This window comes from Myotis daubentonii, chromosome 17, assembly GCF_963259705.1.
Source record: "Myotis daubentonii chromosome 17, mMyoDau2.1, whole genome shotgun sequence".
NCBI lineage: Eukaryota > Metazoa > Chordata > Mammalia > Chiroptera > Vespertilionidae > Myotis > Myotis daubentonii.
In genome coordinates this window covers 27,492,142-27,515,192 of record NC_081856.1, presented here as the reverse complement: position 1 = coordinate 27,515,192, position 23,051 = coordinate 27,492,142, and the positions used below count along the sequence as shown (strand labels likewise).

General features: G+C 44.8%; 1 non-coding gene across 1 annotated transcript; it reads left to right on the top strand.

Moving 5' to 3' along the window:
- The first annotated feature begins 3,821 nt into the window (after positions 1–3,821).
- On the top strand, positions 3,822–3,927 carry LOC132220230 (U6 spliceosomal RNA). Its single transcript, XR_009449732.1, has one exon. It is a non-coding gene; the product is annotated as a U6 spliceosomal RNA (small nuclear RNA).
- The last annotated feature ends 19,124 nt before the right edge of the window (positions 3,928–23,051 follow it).

The following is a 23,051-nucleotide window of genomic DNA, read 5'->3' as shown; positions in this document are numbered from 1 at the left end:
CTAATTGCTAGGTTGGAGTTGTTTTTCAGCAAGCAGGCACCCATGAACTTTGCAGAAGCTTCACCCACCTAGTTCCTGATCCTGGAGCCAATATCATCCTCCATCTTTCACTATCAGAGTCAAGATAAGAGCCAAAATGGACAGGATGAGTCAAAGAGGCTCCTTCACACAAAGGCAGGGTCCTACGATGCGTGGAACTGTGCGTGCAGCCAGTACCAGGGGAGCCAAAAGTCCTCCATGGTCTCTAGTGAAAGTCCCCATGGTCTTTAGGGAAATCTTTCCAAGGGGAAAATTCCTGAAGTTCCATCTCCCCTCTGGAAACTCTGACACGAATTCTGCCTGTCCCCAAGGATGACATACGTGCCATAGCGATCGTGTAGATCCCCATCTCCGGTTTCAAATCCCCTTTATGTGGGAGAAGTGACTGGGCAATTCTCCCAGCTCAGGCGTTCTTTGAAATTGATGGGAACTCCACATCTAATTCCGAAATCCTCTCTAGGGTTCCTCTACTCCCCCCCCAAACTGTTCTCTCATTCTCGGATTAAGGAACTCCCCCCCAAACTGTTCTCTCATTCTCGGATGAAGGAACTCCCCCCAAAACTGTTCTCTCATTCTCGGATGAAGGAACAGAGTACAGTCAGCCCTGAGAAGGAGCTCATGAATTTCTTAGGATCAAAGACTCTTAGAAATGGAAAGAACCTTAATTTAAAAATCCACAATAGCCTTTTATTCAACAGATGAGAAAACTGAAACCCCAGATGGATTAGTTTGCTGAAGCAGCAGTAATAACACACCACAGACCGGTAGCTTAAACGATGTAATTTATTTCTCACAGCCCGGAGGCTGACCATCCAAGATCAAGGTGTCAGGAGGCTGGTTTCTTCTGAGGCCTCTTTCCTTGCCTTGCAGGTAGTCAGCTTCTCTCTGTGTCCTCACATGGTCTTTCCTTTGTGCACACAACCCTGATATCTCTTTGTCTAAATGTCCTCTTCTTATAAGGACACCAATCAAATGGCTCTACTGTTCTCATTTTAACTTAACTGCCTTTTTGGAGATCCTATTTCCAAATATAGTCATATTCAGGTGTCAGGGGTTTGGGCTTCAACATACGAATTGGAGGGAGGGCCCAATTTGATCCATAACCCCAGGGATATTACTGGTTCCCAGGCCTCCTCACAACTGGTTTCTTCCCAACATCTAGGTCTCAGAGAGACCTTCTCTGGCCATCAACTTCAATGTCATACTCCTCAGACACTTTGTTGCCAAGACTCTACTTCCTTTTCGTCATAACCCTTATCATTTCTCTCCATGAGAACAGTCACATGGAAGGCTTTAGAAGGCAAACCAAATTCCTTAACTCGGCTAACAAAGCTCTAATAGGATGTAGCATCTGCCACCCTCTTCAGTATCACCTCCATCACTCTCTCCTCCTCCCTCCACATCCCAAACAGCCCGGTCTTTCTTCTGTTCCTTGAAACTACATTCCAACTGTATTCTCATCTCTTGCACTTGCTCTCCTCTTGGACTGACATGCCCTTTCCTTAGGTAGCTGCTCGCCATTCAAATTGAAGCCATCTGTGATCAGCCAACCAAAAGCAACCCACAAGTTGCACATAATTAAACCAACACATCTGAACTTTCTCCCTGGCACATATCCCCACCTGATACTTTCCTTGGTACTAATTCATTTACTTGTTAATGTCTGACTCTACCTCCCTGCTATCCTCTACTCCACACCTAGAATGTGACATGAGAACAGGGGCTTCTTCTGCCTTGCCCCCATCATATCATCTATGCATAAAGAGTACCTGGTCCATTGTAGGTACTCAGAAAGTTAATAGAATAAGTGATAAAATGGATGAATGCATGAATGATGTACCAGACTAGGGTTTCTCAACTTCAACACTATTGACAGTGTAGGCCAAATAGCTCTTTGTTGTGGAGGGCTATTCCATGGCATTGTAAGATATGTCACAGCGTCACTGACCTCCATACCCACTGGATGCCAGTGGCACCCATCTCCCTCAGTCATGACAAGCAAAAATGTCTCCAAACATTGCCATATGGCCCCTGGGGGATGCAAAATCACCCCAGTGGAGAACCATTCATTCTACTGTGAGCTCCCAGATGGAAGCAACTGTATCCAAAGCCATCATATACCCCTTAATTACATGTAGATGCTCGATAAATGTTTACTAAAGAGAGATTAGTGTTTCATAATCTGCTAAAGATAGATCAAGAAATGTTCCAGAACTCATTGTCTCAATAGGATTTGGCCACTTACTACTTATGAGACCTTAAATAATTGACTTAACTTCGCCGAGTCTCTGAATCCTCATCTGTTAAACAGAAACATCAAAATTCCTACACTGTGACCCTGCTTGCTAAACCATAACGTACAATACAAATGTGAGATTAATTATTTATTGAGTTCCAAGCTGTGCATTTTTACTTCACCTCTTGCTAATAACTCTTGCCTGAAATAACTTCAAAAGAGAACATTTCCTCTGATTTGCCAAAGCCCTGCTTCAGTGTTTACCTGACCCTCTTTCTCTCTAGAAGTTGGGAGCACTTCCTGAGTTTTGTAAAGTTCTGTTCCTTCTTCTCACCTTCTCCCATTTAAGTTCAGACTCACAGACGAGGTCTCTGTCTCAAACAGCTCTTCGGAAAAGGTCTGCCCTGGGCAACATTGTCACTGGGTTGTTTGTGATTCTTCTACTTCAGAAAAAGCAATTTTTACTGTAACTATCTCTCCTTCAGGCTCCATTTTAGTCTCAATCTTCCCTCAAGAAGCTTCCAGACAGAATTAATCTCTTCTTCCCACTGATACCATCTTGTTTTTACCTCCAGCATATTTACAAGTCCACCAGAGGAATAGATGGACCTTCAATTCTAGCCAGACTGTGAGTTCCTTGAGGAGGGGTTGGGGTCCTGCAGTTTGGGGATAAGGAGATTATAACATGCTCCTCACCTCACTCTGTCACCACACCCCAGAAGGAAAAATAAAGTTAACTATCACAAATATAATTTCCTAAGAATCATAAAAGTATATAGAGTCTGCTTTTTAGATTAGAAGACAAGTCATATTTCTGTGAATTCTGAAACAGAGTATAATTTACAGGATGGATTTATCAAAGAAAGAAAAAAAAAAACCCAGAGGCACACACAAAGGCAAGCTATGACCACCATCTCATAGAGATGTCAATTGTCAATCACAGTCTCATCAGCATATGCCCTTCCATTCCTGGCCTCATCCAAGGACATAGGTGAGGGCAACACTGGGAGAGCAAAGGCACCACTATCATCAACACACTTTCCCCCCCACACGTAGATTTGTTGGCCCTGTTGCCTGTGTGTTACAGTCAATAATGATGTCCACATCTGTCATCTGTTTTAATCTCCTATTCTCTTGTCTATAAGGACAGAAGCCTTAGCAGCAACAACAGGCGAGGTCTGAGAAGAATCTCCCTGCTTGTAGTCACTTAGACTGTGCTGGGATGAACCTGGGCTCACCCCATGGCCTCTAACGACAGAATCCTTAACTCCAGCCCCTGCAGTTTGCTCTGGTCATTCCCTAGGCCTGGGCCCTCATTCCGTTCAATCCCTCCCTGAACCTGAGCTTTCTGAATGAAAACCCACACCCAAAGTACCTCACACTGCTCTCCTTCCTGTTCAGGCCCTACTGCCCAGACTCCTAGAGTACTGCCAACCTCCTGGAACAGCCTACCATGGAGGTGTGGTGAGGAGAAACCTCACTTTCAGATTAAACCTCCCTGTCCAAATACACACCTGCACAAACATTTAAGAACTTGCCACATCCAGTCCTCACTTCAGCAGCACATATACTAAAATTGAAATGATACAGAGACAATTAGCATGGCCCTGCACAAGGATGACATGCAAATTCATGAAGTGTTCTGTATTTTTTGCAGTGCCCCAGTGGGTGTCCTCACATCCTTTAGAAGAAATATAAGTCAAAACACAGTGGATGGCCTCCATAGCAAAATCATGACTTGTCACAATTTAAAAAAATACAAAACTTCCACATTCATTAGACACTGAGGGTCAGATCCTCAGGCTGCCCCCTGAGCCAGTTTCTCCTGCCCTTTGGTTTTCCAGCACCCATAAGCTATGTCCCACTTTCTGTCCATCACTGGGCCTACACTGTTACAGTCCCAACATGCTCTGTAGGTGAGCTCACATGAGCTAGGGCACATTCATCAAAGTCAAAGATCCCAACATGTTGTACATTTGTCCTCCAGCCAGTTCATGATAACAGAAGGTACATTTGCCCCTGTAAAGAGAGTGGACATTTTTGCCCAGAAAGTCTACTTTATCATGTAGCATTTGATGATGAAATCTTGTACATAATCATGAAGAGATTTGCTAGAATAAGGATCACAAACTCAAACACCTCCCAGTGTCAGGAAGATAAGTGGATGAATGGTGTGAGGCAGGTTCAGAAATAAAACAATCCAGCCATACCCACTCGTAATGCACATCTACCATATGGTTGACTTTATGTGACCAGTTGGGACATCATGTTCTTTCCAGGAAGATAAAGGCACTGAGTTTTGTCTGGCATTTCCCAGAAACGCAGATACGGAGAGGTCCTCCACCTGTACAGGGATCTTGTGTCTCACTGTAAATGAAAGGGTTACTCCCACCTAAGCCTTTTCTCAATCTGACTTCATATGGGAGGGAAATCAAGAGGCCTCCAGGTCGGCTCTGGAGTGATTTTTGGCAAGAGGGGGACCAAAGGAGGACAGGCTTTCTGCCAAATCCTGCTCTTGTGAAAAATCATTTAGCCCATTCTCACCAGACGTATAAAATCATCTGTAATAAATGTTTCCTGAAAATGTCAGGGGAATTTTTCCATTTTTACATGCTAAGGTTATAAGAGAGTCATTGAAGCACAGAATCAGTCATGCAAGCTCTGGAAACCGAATATCTGATCAAAAAAGAAAAGAAGTGCCCCCGCAGCTCTGTTCCCTTCATCTAAGTTCCTTTCTAGTTGCTGCAAAGGTCAAAGATTAATTTCATAAATCTGTTTGATTTGTGGATATGAGATTGCTACAGAATCTAATTGCTTGGAAAAGATGAGTTGATGGAGATATTCAGTAATAAGTGCAGCCTCAGTGATATCATCACTTCCACCCCCAGAAGAGTGCCTGGGAATCAGAATGTGGGTACCATAAGGGCCTTGAAGTTCTTTGAAAGAGGAGGAGACTTACTCCTTTGAGGTTATGCAATTTATTTAGGGAAATGTAACCAATTATGAGCAAAATGACTCTATATCCTGACAGTAGGGCCATTTTTCATTTCTATACATCAGCAATCTTCAAACAGAGCTATATTCATATGAAGACCTCCCAAAGCATATACAGGCACAAATAAAATCAATTTAGAGGAAACAACTTTCAGGTCCACAATTATCAAATGTGTATTCTTTTACATGATTGATCTGTATAAGAAAGCATCTTGAGTTAGCAAGCCAATTTTCCTTTCCAAGTCCCCTTCCCCAGTTTTCTCCCATTCTGAAAAAAATTAAAAAAGAGAGAGACACACTTTACAGCCATATAAAGCATGGTACCCAAGGTACCAAACAAAAGAACAATTTAAAATTTTTATATATCTATAGAGCCACTAATAGAAAAATATAGCTTCACCTCATATTTATCATTTAGAGAAGCATTTACAATAATATTTTACTCTTTATTAAAGTGTATAGCATATACATATGTATTATTTGGATCAATTGTGAATTACTAATAATTATAATGATAACACAATATAAACAAAATTTGTTTTGCAACTTGGAGCTGTAAAAAATCATTGTTTTTCAATGTGGGAAAATATTTTTGTTGCTGAAAAGTTTTATAGGTTGATCAATGAAAGATCTTCAAACATGAAAATATGTTACAATAAGAGAAAATTCTGTGACTGGGGGGAAAATAAAAATGTGATTTTCTTTTCAGGTGAAAAGATGCGGTACAGAATTGTTACCAGCATTGGGGTTCTTGGATTCCCCAAGATAGAAATGGAGAGAAAATGCCAGAGAAATTTCCAGACAGATTTTATTAAGCTTATGCTTGAGCACAAGGGAGGCAGTGCAGAGGAAAAGAAAATCCTCTGAACTGTTTCAGGGGCTGGCTGTATTTGGCTGCTTTTCTAAGCCGGGAACAGGGTGGGCTTATGTGAAAAGGCTTGTGAAGGGTTCAGGAGAGGAATTTTCCATGTTAGGATGGGTTTACTTGCCCTTTTCAGCTGTGTTGCCTAGTAACTATGTTCACACCTTCACTACGTGGCAAGATGGCAGACTTCTCATTTCTGCCACCCTAGAAAGGATATATAAGGGTCAGACTTCGATCAAATTGCATGAGGGTCGGTAGTTTAACATCCACAGTTAGAAGGGATAAAATGTGTTTTTGAGTAGGGAGTGGAGAGGTGGTGATCTTTCTGAGGTCAGCTCATCTGGTGTTCCTTCTGACCACCTAGCCTTACCTTGGCTTCTTGTGCACCCAATATTCTTCATTTCTGGGCCCAAGTCCCGATGCTGTCTCAGAATTTGTGGCTATTAAGTGTTCATGTTTGTTCGTGTTTTTTTTTTTAAATTAGATGATAGTGGGCATCTAAGACTATGGAATCTTTATGCCACTGGGTTAATTTAAAAGAGTGATGTACTATTTTATTTCAAATGTTTCAATAATTATGTTTGAAGTTTTATCCTTTGTAAATTATTTAAATTTATGAAGAAAAACTTACAGGTTAACTAAGAAAGAGGTAAGGGGGTACATAGTTTTTTTTAAAAAACTTTGAAGGAAAAGGAGCAAAATTCTTTGAAGACCATTGCTTTTTACTTCTTTGGGGTGGCGGGGGGCGGTGAGCAGTGGACTAGGTGGTAAAGAAGAAAGAACTGTGGCCTGGGAGCTCTGTCCTGCTATTGGGCCAATAGGTCAGTCTGAGGAGTGTGTTTATAAGCAAACCACCAGATGCCTCGCAAACCCATTCCTTCTTCCTGGAAATAGATCTAAACCACATTTCCAACACTCTGCATCTCAGTGTAAAAGTCTTTCCTGCTCATATAAATTTGTTTAAGTTTAACAAAGTTAAACACAACAGGTCCTCAAATAAAACCATTTCTTAATGTCATTGGGTCCAATATTCTTTCCTTACAACACTGATGAGATGCCATAGGAACTTAATTCTTGTTTATACCTATTAATCTATGGTAAAATTGGTTTTCCTAAACATTCAAAAACCTATCTTCGATGTTCAGTGAGGACTTACTGTACATGTAAATTTTCCTTTAAGGAAAGGGCCTTCTCAGAGCCTTCAGTATGCTCATAATTAAAATCTCCATGTCCCCCAAATGATATGCTTGTGGAGCCCTTTCCCTGAGTACATATACATCTGCAGACCCAGCTTGAGTCCTGAGCAGCCTCTGAAGATACCTGAGCTGCCTTCTCTCCAGGCCTTTGCTCATGCAGCTCCCTTCTGGGGAAGGCTGCTCCATCCTGTCAACTCCTCTCCCCGTGGGTCCAAAATCTCCCCATCCTTGAAGATTTCACTCTTCACTTCTTTCATGCAGCCTCACCTGGAGCCCTCCTCCCAGCGCCAATCCGAACCTCTCTCTCTCTGCTTCCCACTGCTTCTCTATTACAGTCCTCCTCAGATCGTACCTTGTTTAATGCTGCCATCTGCATCTTATCTCTTTTGCTAAATGGTAAAGTCTCTAAAAGCAAAAAACAAGTATCATTTCTCTTTGTAGCTGCCCCCTCAAAATTATATCAGAGCATATACTCAATATTTTTTTTTTACTGTTAATGATTGACACTTCAAAGCATAAACCAACAAAGCTGAACTTCTAATGATCTGACTCACACATATGGTCTGGCTTTTCCATTTATTGGGTGACCCTAAAAAGTTTGCAGTATTCAATATATGCTGGTATGCTATGTCAAGGCCAAGTTTTCTTGAGCAATCACTGCCTTGGAATATACGTGAAAAAGATGTCATTGCCTCATTACTTTAGCTTAATATGTTTCTGGCTAAGAAGCAATTTCATGAATCACAAACCTCTTTCTTATGGCACCAGTAGCCACCATACACAATGTCCTGATGAAGAACTGTCATTTGAAGCAGCAACAAAGGCAAGATCAAATTCTGACCCATGCTGAGTTTTTGGAACGGTTGGGCTTTCTGCAAGCCAGGTTGACATTACGGAGAATGTTTATTCTGGCCCTGACCACCAAGTCTTCAAAAGGAGGAGCTCATATTTTCCCCTGCCCTTCCATCAGTGTAATGGTTTAACAAACGTTCTAATTCAATAACCCAGTTGGCAGGTACTGAGCAGTAACTATATGCCCAGCACAATCACCTGTGCCTGCTAGCTGCTTTTTGAGAAGGGTAAGTCCAATGAAAGAGAGTCATATAAAGAGGTATGCCAAAAACACAGAAAGAAGTAAGAAAAAAAGAGAGATGCAAAAGGCCCATGTGGTAGAGGCTGTCACTTGTCTATAATAACCATTTCCCCTTCCTCATTGGAAACAACACCCCAATTTTATTGGGGGCAGAAATGCACTCAGCTAAAATTCCCAGTTTCCTGACCTCCCCCTGTCAGTTACGTGTGTCCATGAGACTAATGCAATGAATGGTTAGCAGAAATGTGAGGAGCTTCCAGAAGGATTTGAGTTGTCCATTATAAGAAGCAGCAATACTTCCTACCAGGCATGAATATCATTCTGGAGTCTTACAGTGCATTGAGGACCCCATGAGACAGGGAATGAGTTATAATTTCTGACATCATTGTCACTCACGTTTAATTGCCCATAGCCTGTCACATGGCCACGCCTTATTTAAATGGGGTTGGGTAAGTGCAATTCTACCATGGCAAAGAATGGAATCAAAGTATTTATGAACAGCCTCATAATCTTATCCTTTTGATTTTTTAAAAAAGAGTTCCATTGCCCTTGGTCCTTCCCTTCCTGACTGTGCTGGATGAAGCTTTATGCTTTCGTAGGGCACAGAGATTCCCTTGGAGGAAGACTGAGCAGGGACAGCCATTAATATGAACGTGTCTCATTACACGTCTTATCACAGAGCTCTCAGCCCCTGAGAGTCTAATCAGAAAAGGGTCCATGAGCTTTTGAATTGTCCATTGTGAAAAACAGCAATACTTCTTACTCGGCATGAATATCGTTCTGGAGTCTTCCAGTGCATTGAGAATCCTCTGAGACAGGGAGTGAGTTACAATTTCTGAAAGGATTTTCGAACATCTTTCTCCAGCTCTAGGAATTGTGCCAGATTCGCCTCCAGTGTTGTCTAGAGGAACTTTCACAGACAATTGATGGGAAATAAGGCTCTGTCTCTTGGTGTGCAGAGCTCAGAAGTAGCCTCTTTCCCACCTTCTGCTTCCCAAGAGTCGATCGGTCAATTTATTTTATCCTGCTGAGGCAGCCAAGTCTAATTAGCATCACTGGTCTCAAGTGATCTATATGCTTCTCTTTAAAAAGAAAAAGGAAAGGGTCTGCTTGTTCCAAAAGGTAGGCAAATGTTGGGCTAATTGTCTTTACTTGACCCCCTTTCTGGCAATAGGGGGCTTTGATAACCCTCTGAGAAGAGTAGATAGGGCTGATTCTGCTGTCAATGTGCTCACATGGCAATAAAGTCTCCACTTCAGGGGGTAGTGGTGAAGATTGAATGAGCTCATGCTTGTGAGGGACTTAGCAGAGTGCTGGGCGACCTAATGCCCAACATGGCCCCTCTAGGGAGCATTTTCCTGAGAAGGTCTTGGTCTCTTCGTAAAGAAAAAAAACCCTTGCTGCTTGGGGTAAAAGGCACATGCTGGGAACAGGTCAGACCAGGCGCCCTGGGAGAACCCGCCTGAGAAAGCATGGCTGCAGCTTTCCCTGCCTTTCAATGGCAGAGCTTCTGCCACTTGCCTGCCCAGGAGAGCCAGTTCCTGAATGAAGTCATCGAGCCATCATTAGGATGCCTTTGCAAGACTTTTAAAGTCAGCTCTTCCCCAGAGCGCAGGCTGGGGTGAATGGAAGCAAAATTCACTGGGTGAATGGAAGCTTCTCTGATCAGGTGCAACAAGTGTAAAATGTTCTCAGCGTGTGATGGAGGCCATGACTAGTTCTCACTTCATACACCCAGGAGCCAAGCCAAGAGTCATAAGGTTCATTTCTTCCTGCATCTCAGTGCAAAGCAAATGCAGGCAGTCTCGTGGGCAGGAGCCTGGGCATGAAGTCAAGGGGGAGAAGTGTTGTTATCTTAAGGGTGTTGAGGGAATAGTAATAATTACAATAATAGTGATAACTAACATTGATTGAGCATATGCTCTGTGCCACGAGCTGTTATAAGCACTTGGCATAAAGTGAATGCATCTCAGAATCTTTAGGGAGTCAATACTAAATACCACTCCAATTTTACAAAAACAAAGATATTCAGAAAGGTTAAGTATAGGTGGAGGTAGGAGGTAGGAAACTACAAAGAGTGTGCAAAAGCTGTGAAACAAAATAAGCAATATCATACATTAAAATATCAGCATTTTAACCAGAACTGACCGCATCACACAGGGACTTAGCCAGAGTTGTCTATAACATATCAGGATGCACTGTACGCAAATGAGCAACTATAAAAGCCATCGGAGAAGTTCAAGAAAAATGCTGTGGTCCTCAGAGAGGCTGTGTCCAGCTGGAGAGAATCAGAGGTTTTAGGGAAGAACTCACCTCTGAGATCCTGAAAGATTGGCAGGATGTCATTCCAGGATAAGGAAGCATGGAAAAGACAAGCAAAGAGGAGGGGGAAGATGGAGTCTATTCAAAGAAGAGCCAGAAGTAGATTTTTGTGTAAGAAGTGGTTCCAGGAGATTCCAGGACAGACCCTTAAGGCCACAGTAGACTGTGAAGCCCCCTCCCACTTCATCTCAGTTTTTTAATTTATTTTCTACCTGGGTCTTCTACATATAATTCCGTTTGAAGAGACAGTTCAATTCAGTTTAATTTTTCAAACCATACTACCAAAGGGTAGAGAAAGTACAGAGGAGGAAGCCGAGATGCAGCAAGAATGGTACATTGGGAGAAGAGCGCAGCAAGTTTCCGTTGTGAACATCAAATCCACAGCACACACGCCATTCCTCCCATGCTATGCCCCCAGCAGACATCACTGGTCATGTAATTCTTTCCCACTCTTCCCTGAGACTCAGAATTCTTTTTTTAAAATACATTTGTATTGATTTCAGAGAGGAAGAGAGGGTGAGAGTGAGATAGAAACATCAATGATGAGAGAGAATCATCGATCAGCTGCCTCCTGCACATCCCACACTGGGAATCAAGCCTGCAACCTGGGCATATGCCCTGACTGGGAATCAAACTGTGACCTCCTGGTTCACAGGTTGACGCTCAACCACTAAGCCACACTGGCCTGGCTCAGAATTCTTTTATAACCAGCACCTCAGACATCAGAAGTGGCCCATGATAGAGCTAAGCAAAGGAATATAGATCTTGGAGAACCATATATTTTGAACTATTGTCCCTAGAGAGCCATTCGTTTCTAAATAGTGTTCTAAATGTTGTGGTGAGGCTGTGAATCTGTGGCCAGGCCCCACTTGTAGGCAGACCTCATCTCAAAGAAACCCGCGACCACTTCCTGGCTTCCCCCTACAAGGCCCAGGTCCCCAACAATAAGTTAACCAGTGGAGTAAGAAGTGAAAGAGGCCTTTCATAGTATCTGGAGAACCAGCCTGGGAGACTCGATTCTTTCCACGAGCACACAGTGCGACATACTCCTCAGTTTATTACATTGGCACCTGAAAATTTGAGGATCCAGGAATGGAGTAGAGGAGAAGCATGGTCCAAAGATGGCAGGTGATGAGGTGAGGGGTCTCTTATGGAAGAGGTGTAGGAAGCAAGGAGGTGCAATCAGTTCTTTTGGTAGAAAGTACAGGATTTGGAGATATCACATGTCTCTGCTATATATAGCTGTGTGACCTTGGGCAAGTCACATCACCTCTCTGAGCCTCACATTTCTTCCATGGAGGCGATCATTTCATCCCACGTCAAGGATTTAGAGGGGGCAGTTGTTTGTTATTCTAGTCCCCTTTCTTTCATCAAGAGAACTCAGATTTGCTTGGGAATCAGCCTTGGAGAAGCTGCACATGAAGAAGCCTGAATATCCCCCTGGTCAAGAAGTGCACCTGTACGCCAGGCTGAGCCACTCAGACCCCTCACCCTGGAATGGGGACCCTGGGCAGAATAACATGCAAACTGAAAATGATCAGAGACCAGGCAAGGCAAAGGCACAGCCCTGGAGAGACTGTCCTTCATTCCGGCTCCCTCGTCCCCGGAGCAGCTCTGGGTTCTGTCATTGAGTGACCCACCCGCATCTTTCCAGAAAGGCCTCTCAATGCTCAGGGAGCCAGTCACCAGGACCCTGGCTGATACAGGCAGCATCCCGTGAAGAGGTGTATGGAAAGTGCTTAGAGAATGGAAAGGATGCATAAAATGCAAGGCGGTGCTTTCCAAAAGCATTTCACAGCATCTATTACCTAACGGTCTCATTAAATGACGATTGAACCTGGCGCACAGGGGCACTGCTGAGTGTGCCTTCTGTTCTTGGACACACGCTTCCAGATGTCCTGTGGCCTTTTGTGTGCTCCTGGGAAGAGCACCTCACCACTTCCCCTTCTCATCAGCTGCAGGTCACAGGCACTGAGTCACCAGAACATGGTGACCACACGGGGTCCAAGTCCTCTGTCTCTTTTCTCCTCTGCTTTACTTGCATTATTCTAGATGCTTTCTTAGCAGAATAACCTATACCTATAATAGAGCAATATGCAAATTGGTCGGGACACTGTCACATCATGACCAATCAGCAGGAGGGCGGACAGTGAGCTATTCGCACATGGATTCGTGCGCAGGGCCACTAGTGTAAAACAAAATGCTATGGGGGAAAATACTTTCACCCTCAGTGTGCACCTAAAATCTGTGAGATAATAAAAAGCATCATGACCAGACACCTACGGGGCTTTGCTACCAACCAGATATGTGACGAGCCACGTCACTGGCCCTCCTGGACCTCGGTTTTCTCTTCTGTCTGAAGCAAATTTTGAATAAGAAAATCTCTAAAGATCCCTAGAGCTTGCAGTCTATGAAAAGGCTTGCTCCATCTAGCTTTAATGCCCATCAGTCTTCTGCACCCCGTTTTCCATGGCAGGAGACCACGAACCCTTCGCTGCCCATGCCGTGTTCGATCTATGCCACTACTTCTAAAACGTCTTTAAATCCCCAAATGCTGTATCTCACTGAGAACATCTATGTCATTCTCCTTAAGGAAAAGATGATATCTTAAAAGAAATAAAACCACTCCAACAAAAATTAAATCAAATGACTTAATTAGAGAACACAGAAAGGAAGAACCTGCTGCCAGATTTTATTGCAGAAAACATATCACTGAGAACTTTTCCAAATGCCTGCAGCGTGCTTGCAAGCTGTTCAAAAACAGAAGCAATGTTGTTCCACAGCTCAACAGCACAGCGTTAAAGTAATAATAATAAAATGAAACTGTCCAATATTTCACAAGTGCATCCATCACTGTAAGGTTCCTTGTCAAAATAGATCATTCTATCTGTCTCAACAAATCAGGTTACCCTAGTGAGAACCACGTTTTCAGTTCTTTTTTAAAAAATATGTTTTTATTGGTTTTAGAGAGAGAGGAAGGGAGAAGGAGAAAGAGAAACATCAATGAGAGAGAACCATCCATCTGCTGCCTCCTGCATGCTTCCTACTCGGGATCAAGCCCACAACCCAGACATGTGCCCTGACTGGGAATTGAACCAGCAACCTTTTGGTTCATGGGATGATGCTCCAACCAAGTGAGCCACACCGGCCATGGCACGTCTTCGGTTCTTGTTGCTGTAGGGAAGCACTAAATTTTGAATGGCCTCACACTGAAATATTAAAGCGGTTAAGGCCCCCTGCTTTTAGAGAGAAAGAGAAGAAAGCTGGAGAGGAAGCACAGGAAGTACCTTTCATTCACTGGATCTGCATTTCGGGACTTCCCACGAGAAGCCAGAGCAGCCTCATCTCCAGGCTGGCAGCCTTCAAAACCCATCTTCTCTGTTCCTGAGACAAATCCATATATCAGCACAGGCAAGCAGCAGGGGTGGCACTGAGCAGTCCTGGCCCCACACAAGTGGAATTCACTCAAAAGCCCTGATTGTAAATGCTGCCATCACACAGGAGGAAGCAGAACCAGCGCTGGGCAGGGGCAGGTGTGCTAAGGTTTGATGGAACAGGTGCCTCAGGGCTGTGGCAGAGAACGGACCTTCTGAGGGCAGGAAAGGTTTTTCCTTTGCGTTTGGGTCCCCCTAGTGGCGCAGTGACATTGCACTGGCTCAGTCTCCAGAAGGAGGCCTGTCGGGAGACGGAACTGCCAGGGTAAGTTCAGAGCAGAGGCCAAGAACTTGTGGCTGCCTTTCCCACCTCCACCTGGGGTAGAGGCTGCCTGTGCAGCCAAGCGACCAGCCAACATGCAATTCACTCCTACTCTTTACGCAGCAGTGGAGGTGCAGGGGGGCTCTGCCTTTCTCTCAAGGTGCTCGTAGTTTGGGGGAGGGGGCAGCAGGGCTCATAAGCATGTAATGACTAGCAAACATATATGCCATAGCTAGTAAGTGTCAGACGAGTACAGGACATCATGTTATGATGTAACAGTCAGAGGGAGAGCCTTGAAATTAGACTGTCAGGGCTTCTGTGCTGGCTCCTCAGCTCATAGTTCAGTGACCTTGAGCGTTTCCATTCAACAAGTTTGTGCTAAGCACCTGATAAACTAAGCACTGATGTAGGCACTAGTGATACAGTAAAATAGACCCCCAAAAATTTAACCTCCCCCTCTCCGCCCCCCCCCCCCGCCCCCGCCACTCACACACACAAAGAAAGGAAAACAACCCTGTAGACCTTACATTCTTCGTCGGGGGGGCGGGGGTGTTCAAAGCACCCATCCATAACATTGTAAGTTTAAATAAAATAACCTGAATACGGCCCTGACCAGTGTGGTAAAATGGTTAGAGCATTGACCCACACATTGAAGGGTTTCACGTTCGATTCCCAGTCAAGGGCACGTACCTGGGTTGCAGGTTTATTCCATGGTCCTAGTTAGGGGAGCATGCATGAGACAACCAATCTCTCTCTCTCTCTCTCTCTCTCTCTCTCTCTCTCTCTCTCTCTCTCTTGCCATCCCTTCGACTCTCTCAAAAAACCAATGGAAAAAATGTCATAGGTAAGGACTAACAATAACTAATTAACAATAAAAATGACCTGGGCACTTAGGTCTGGCACAGGAGAAAAGCTCACCAATGCTAGCTTCTGCTATCATTCTAATGATAGACTCTGGAATCTTTATTTTGCTTCTAGGTCTTTCCAAAGGTGTTAAGTCAAAGGGCAGCCAGCCTGATGCTGGGGAGGGGGAGCTTCAGGGAGCACTAAGGCATGGCACTGGGCTGAGTGAACCATGAAGGATGTAAAGTTGATTTCATTTGCCTCTGCTTTTTGAATAGTAAGCACATAGGTGTAGAGCCTGAATTTTTGTTCCATATATCCACCAATTTCTTTACTTTCATATCCCATCACTGGGATTTTGAGAAAGCAATAAAAATACTTTATTTTTCCACATTTGAATTTCAAATTGGAAAATTGGAGTTCCAGGTGGGAGTTCAGAATATTTAACTCCATCACTAAAAAGATGGGAAGATTAGGCTTCCCATAGAGCCACATGGACCTGCTGGCCAGACTCTGCTCCTTTGGAATCCCCTGAGACCGCTGGTGGGCAGTTGAGATTTTGCTTCCAGAAGAATCTGAAACAGGTTAGATCAAAACAGGTAGACAAAGTGGCCTAAGGGGTTTCCCCATCCTGATAGGGCAGCTGGGATGGATGGGGAAAGCCTTCCCCTCAAAGAACCAGGGGGAACCCCTGCTTCCTGAGGGCAACTCATTCCCAAGAGGAAGAAGGAGAATCTGATCCGAATCTGCCCCGTTTGTTCTTCCTGAAGCTCCCAATCAGGGAAGTCACTCTACCTCGCTGTTGCTGAGAGAGGCCATAAGTCAAACTGAGCATCTTTAACAGAAGGAAACTTCCGAAGTGGGGAAGAAATGTTCTTCCTTACTATTCTCTAGCTTTTTGCTCTCAACTCAATCAGCTTCACTGTTAAGTCCATGGTCAACCACAGTGGGGCCATGGTCCTCACAGGAGATGTGAATATGAGGCTGGACCTCCAGTACCAAATGCCATTCATGGGACCCCAATAGGTGACTCAGGCATTGCTTCCAGAAGGCCGTGGAGTGTGTCAGAGCAACCAAAATTCAGTCAATGCCTGGATGACCCCAGAGCCAAGGCCAAAATTCACTCCCTGTTCCATTTCCCAAATCACAACATGTGCAGGCACACTGTCCAACAGAGCGTATCCAAGGCTCAGCAATGACATTAAATGACACCACTGTATTATTTTAATAGTGAACTGTGTGAAGACACTCACATAATAGAATGATTACAACCTAGAGATGCCCCATTATCAAATGCTTAGAATAAAATACACAGTAAAACATTAAATCCTCCCAAAACTTCAAATCTAAAGGAATTGATATCCAAAACCAGATTACTTTGTCCTTAGGTGTTGAGTTTCTCATCTCCTTGCTTTCAGTTATACTGGGAACATGTATTTCCAGCACATGGCACAGAGACATTCAATGACATACTGTTTCATAAATATATGAGATGAATAGGTATTCAGTGCTAAAGAGCCAACCTAGCTAACGTCCATGGTAAGAACAATCAACCGTATGGTAAATGGTGTTTCTGTTTATCTTTCTCTCGTTAAAGATAAATATTTTAGGAGCTGCTTCTTTGATTATAATCATTAGCAAAGGAAGCCAGTCTGCTTAGCACAACTCCTGACATATATTTGATATGCAGTGTTATTTGGATTGGAATCTAATTTCACAAGTCTTATATTAGATAGAAGTGATGAACATAATCAAAACCTTTAGTCATCTAGAAAGCTAAAGCTACTGGCATTTCTTTTTACAACTTGGGGGGGTGGGGGTGGGAAAGACTGGTTTTTATAACAAAAACCAAGAAAATGAAGTCACAGGCTTTTGCATCTGCCTGGCTCTCCCCTCTGGCCACTTCTGCTCCTGCTCTTCCTTGTCTCCCTTGCCCTCTGTGCGGCGTGCTCCTCGCTGCTTCGTCCCTCTGCCCTGGCATCTGCCAGAGAAGGAGCAGGTGCTCATCTTGGCTAACCCCACTTGGCCACAGCAGGCACTCTGGTCCGCTCTCATCTTCCAGCCGCCTGTGCAAGTCCAGGTGTTATATCAGGGAACCCCAGGAGCTAAAGCAAACCCTTGCCAAGTCAGTCAGATCCAGCCAACCTTCCACAGAGTCAATCATGACATTCAGACACTCTCTGGCTTTCTCTACCCAGGAATCCCCACCCACATACCATGCTGCCCTCTCCAGTGTCTTCAGATCCCTGACTGCACACTTGTTCTTCCCACTGCTGTGGGTAAACCCCACCACTGCTGCAACCCAGGGTCAAGGCATCTGTCTCCCCAACTTTGTGAGTCAGGCAGCTTCCCTGGAAAGGGCAGTGTAAACTGAGAGCACCAGCGAGTGGGAAGCATCCTGTCCCAGAAGCTGCACACCCCCACCAGCCACCTCTCCTCCAAAACCACACCCTTCCCTCCTTTCTCTAGCAAGTCCCCTGCCATCCTTTGCCCAAACTTCCCATCGTCTCTTCTCATCCTAGTACTGTCTCTACTTCTGCAAAAGCTCAGGGTTGACCAGATAGCTCCTCCCCTGTGATCAGGTTATGTCTTGATCAGGTTCTTGGAAACAGACTTTGAGAAGGCAGTTCACACACAGGAGGTATATTTGGGGTGCTGTCAGGATCAACACCTGAAGGAGTGAAGGGAGCAGGATTGGGCAGAGGGAAAAGATGAATGGTGGTACAGTCACATAAGAGCTTCAGTCCAAACTTATGGGGGCTCTGAATCTGACCTGCCATTCAGAGCTGCCCTACTAGAAAACAGGGGGCAGGCTTTGTACCTAGCACTGCCCAGTGGACAGCACTCACTAGACTGCGAGCCTGTCAAGGGTAAGAACCACCTCTTTTCTCTCTGCTTCTATGGGTCCTGCACCTGGTACACAAGGATCATGCAATAACCAGTTGCTGAATGAATGACTAATGAAGGGATTGAAGAGAGCCTAGATAATAACACTTCTTTCTCCACCCAGGTTCAAAATCATTTGAAAAAATCAACAGAATCAGACCAACAGAGGCCAAATATAACCTTTATTACTAACAACAGGTCCTGCTGGAGAATATGGATTTTGTTTGTGGGAACATATAGGAAGCAGGAAATTAGTAACAGGGAACTACAGGGTTAGGCAGACTTTCCCACCTAGTCCTGGGAGTATTAGAAAACCACAGGAGAAGCAAGAAGAGTGATCCTCACCGAGATGCTAATAGGTGGGAAAGCTGAGCTGAGAAACGTACCCAGTCTGTTCTCCCACAATTTATGACCCGAGATAAGTCACCCTCCTCTGCAAAGGGAAAGGATGGGGAGAGGCCAGAGTGTTAGCCTAGTGGCACCACCCCCTTAAATAAGGGTGCACCAGGACTGAGGAAACTTTCCCTCTAATAAATATGTACTGACCACACCAAACACAGAGAGCTTTCTAGCCCCTGATACCAGATATCACCAAGGCCAGTTTCATCCATGACCCTTCCATGTGCCTGAGTCAATAAAACCACCTTGCTGGGAAGCAAAGGCTAGTTCACCTGCAACCTTGAGGTCTTACCTAATGTAAGGATGAGAACTTTTTAAAAATTAAACATAGTAATACAGATTCACAGTGTCATTAATCCAGGCTTAAGTCCACTGATAGTAAACTCCAAGTCAGTGATTGATCCAGCGTGTATGGTTACCATGGAAACCGCTCTCCTTTTACTTCCTGTACTGGGTACTGGAAACCGTTTCCTTGTGACCCATGTGAATCTCTGGCATGAGGCCAGCAGCCCAATGCCCGGGAAAGCACCGCTGTGGTACTAATAGTATAATATTCTGGATGGGATTACAAGATTGGAAATTGGCAGCATTCAAATCTGAATGAAGCAGAATGAATTTGGTCTCTGTCAGGAGAAACGAAATCCAATTTCTCCCCAGCACTGTACTGGCATCATTCAGTCCCAGAAGAATGCAACAATTAAGTTCACACAGGGACTGGGGCAGAGTGGGGAAGCACCGCTCTGAACGCCAATTTATCGGCTCTTGACAATGGCTTCTCTGCTCACAATGAAGGATGGCAAAAATTAAAGTTGGCTTTATAATGCTCGAAGAAAGCAGGTAGTTTCCCAGATTGTTCGCTTCAATAGCAAGCTGGAGCTTTCATTTCCCAGACATTTGGGAGCATTCACATTCCTGAACTTTGAATGACAGCTGAAAGAGGAACATCTAAGAACTAAACAGCTCCCCTGGCTCAAATGAAGTGAAAGCCAGGACAATGAGACCCACTATTTCAAAAGCTTCCATTGGAGCACAGCTTTCTAGAGAATTATAGACAGGAAAGGCTACAACCTGTACCTTTGGGCAGTGGGCAGAGATCATCCCTATGAGATGCATTCAATAAAATTCAAATTAATATGAGTCACATATCCCTGTCCTTGCAGTAAAAGACTGTACTGCTGCTCGGCCGGTGTGGTTCAGTGGTTGAGCATCAACCTATGAAATAGAAGGTCACAGTTTGATTCCCAGTCAGGGCACATGCCTGGGTTGCTCAATTTTGGCACTATTGACATTGTGGACCAGATCATTGTTTGTTGGGGGGGGAGGGGGCAGTGTTCAGCACTGTACAATGTTTAGCAGCATCCCTAGCCTGTACTCACTGGATGCCAGTAGCAGCCTCAAGTTATGATAACCAAAAAAATATCTTCAGACACTCACAAATGTCCCCTGAGAGACAAAAATCACCCCCTTTTTAGAACCACTAGTATGGCATGGGGCCCAGGTACACCCAGGATTCATTGCCCCAGCAACTAGAGTGTTGGATGCTGATCACAGAGGCACCTCCTTCTAGAAATCTCTCTTGGTCAAAGAGAACTGTCTCACCCTAAGTTATTCCCCCTCCCCAGGGGCAGCCCATATCTATGACTGGTCAGTACAGGTACAGATGCCTGTCTCCCATTCCCCAAACCACAGAAGGCCATCCCAGCTCCAGAGCTTGCTGTGGGAGAAGCAACTCCCCTACTACAACTGCATCATGGTTCACTTTCTCCTTATGCACAGCCCTGCATCCCTCACTTCTTGACGGGTGCTGTTCCCAAGTACATTGCCCCAAGAAAACTTCTGTGTACAAACATCCACCTCAGAGTCTGTTTCTGGGAAACTCGAATTAAGACCTATTGTCAGGAGGTGTCCTAGGAAATGGGTTCTAAATTGGAGAGTTGGAGCTGGATCCCAACCAGTTAACTGGCAATAAATACCCCATCACTGGTAGGTGGACTAATGAGAGCCCCAGCGTGTTGGAATTCCAATTGCTAAAACTTTCACTTGTTCTGAACTGGATGGGATACCTCAGGAAGGGAATGCACTGGCTGGTGAATATATAAAGCATTTGAGAGACATAGGGCAAGAGAAGTAATAAGTATAAGAACAATGGACTCAGATGGCTGCTGCTGGGTGCACTAGAGAGACAGGGAAAGGCTGAGATGATTCATCATCATTAAAAGGTAAGGAGTGAAAGTCACAGGACTTCCTTGGTAGAAAGTAAAGAGAGTCTCATCTCCCGCAGCCACAGGGTAGAAAACCTGAGTATTAAGCTTCATTAGAAGGTAGCAGAGCCCCAGAGAAGGTTAGAAACCCAACTGCAGTGAGGCTGCTATGTCCAGGTTACAGCTGTTATTGGGAAGGAATAAGCCAATGGTTCTCAACCTGTGGGTCGCGACCCCTTTGGTATTCGAACAACCCTTTCACAGGGGTCACCTAAGACCACCCTGCATATCAGATATTTACATTATGATTCATAACAGTAGCAACATTACAGTTATGAAGTAGCAACGAAAATAATTTTATGGTTGGGTCACAACATGAGGAACTGTATTTAAAGGGCCAGAAGGTTGAGAACCACTGGAATAGGGAACCCTGATACTTGAGTGGGGACAACTGGATCACTGCACTAGAAACCTTGAGCCATCAGATCCTCCCAAACCCTCTGGGCCTGAAGAAGTAGCCCCTTCCTCCTTGTGCTGGCCCAATGGAGTCGTGAACAGAGTGGTCTTGGTGGCAGGGACGGAGACTGTGCTTGGACTCAGCAGTATGGGCTCCCATGCCTCGAGGCTGATTTAGATACAACCACTGCCATATCACCAACCTGCCAGCAGCAGAGACCAAAGCTGAGCTCCCAGAATGGAACCATCTTTCAAGGCTCCCAAGTACCCACCTGTTAGCACTGCATCCCCTTCCACAGTGGAAGGGGCAAGGAATTCACACGGAATGAAATCAACACACATCCCAGGTGCTGATTTGCCATTGTAGCTATCAAGGCCATGGCCAGCACTACCACCCAAGCGCTTTCCGGGTGTTAGAGCCACCCAATAGATCCCGCAGCCCATTGTTTCAGTGCAAGGAACTCCACTCCACTTCCCAGCAACAGAGGTGCAGCAACAGGCAGACAACTATTGAATGCACACATTCTAACTCATACTGCACCACCCAGAAACAGCCAGCCTCTCAGAGCAAGGGGGAGGTGTGCTATAGAGGTGATATCCTGTGGGGATGGAGTGCCATCCTTCAGGAGGGGGTACACCCCTAAATCAATGACCATTTTATGATGCTCTGTTGCCCAATAAATAGAATATATGGGCCCAGGAACCAACAGGTGGAAGTGGGAGTGGCCTCACTTATAATCACTCCCAGTGACACACTCGTTGTGAACTTAGAGAAGAATTGAATGGGTCTTAGCTGAGCAAGAGGTGAACTTTAGTGGATACTGGGATGCAGTGTCCAGAAACTCGCTAGGTACTCCAAGGTACTCACTCTCCGGCTTCCATAGAGCTGGCTGCTGCTGGTTCCTAGCTATATCCTTCTCCGTGACTTGCCTTCAGCCTGCGGGAGTTGCCTAGCTCAAGGTTATACCCTCTACAAAGGGGCAGGCCACATTCAAGGACTATTATATAGGTCCAAACACCCAGCCCTGTTGTATCTGAAAAGCCTTCTCAGCTCCTGAACTTCCTACAGATTGGTTGAGGGGTCTTGTTTGTTTGTTTGTTTGTTTGTTTGTTGTGTGTATGTGTTTTTTGGCCACTTCTTCCAAGTTGAACTTTGCCCTCTGCCCAGCCCGGCTTTCTTACTTTCTTACAGGTGTTATTCCAATGTGTATTCTCTAACAAACCTCCTGGTTCTCCCCTTTCTGGTCTCTTTCCCATATGTAAAAACAGATCTCTACCTCAGAGTCTGTTTCTGGGAGCCAAATCTAAGACATAAAGGAAGGAAACCCAATAAAGGAGAGAATACCAATAAAGGGTGCATTAGTGAGAGGATTACAGCTGTGGACATCTGGGCCTGATCCTTCTGGGTATCTTCTGAGAGACCCGAGAGAATGCACCTGATTGGAAAAGCCCTGATCATGGGTTTGGGGTGGCTAGACCATCTTCAAAATATTTTTCAAATTTAACTAGGGCTCAGAATGGCACATCTGTAGATAAATGGAAGCATTTTCCAAAATTAGCATCTCCCACATTCCATCCACATGCCATCTCGTAGCCAAACCCTCCATCCTATTGTTAGTGACCTTCCCGCACATCATCTTTCTTGGTGAAAAGAAAACCCACAAACACAAGAACACAGTTGTTTGGTGTCCTCCCCTTGCCCATGGAGAAGAGGTCACAGCAGAAATGAACGAGGAGGGAAGTGCATTTGGCAGGGCTCCCTGAGTCAGCCGGACTCCTCTGGCTCCCAGCTTGGGGCTCCTCACCCTCCTCTCTTCTCCAGAGG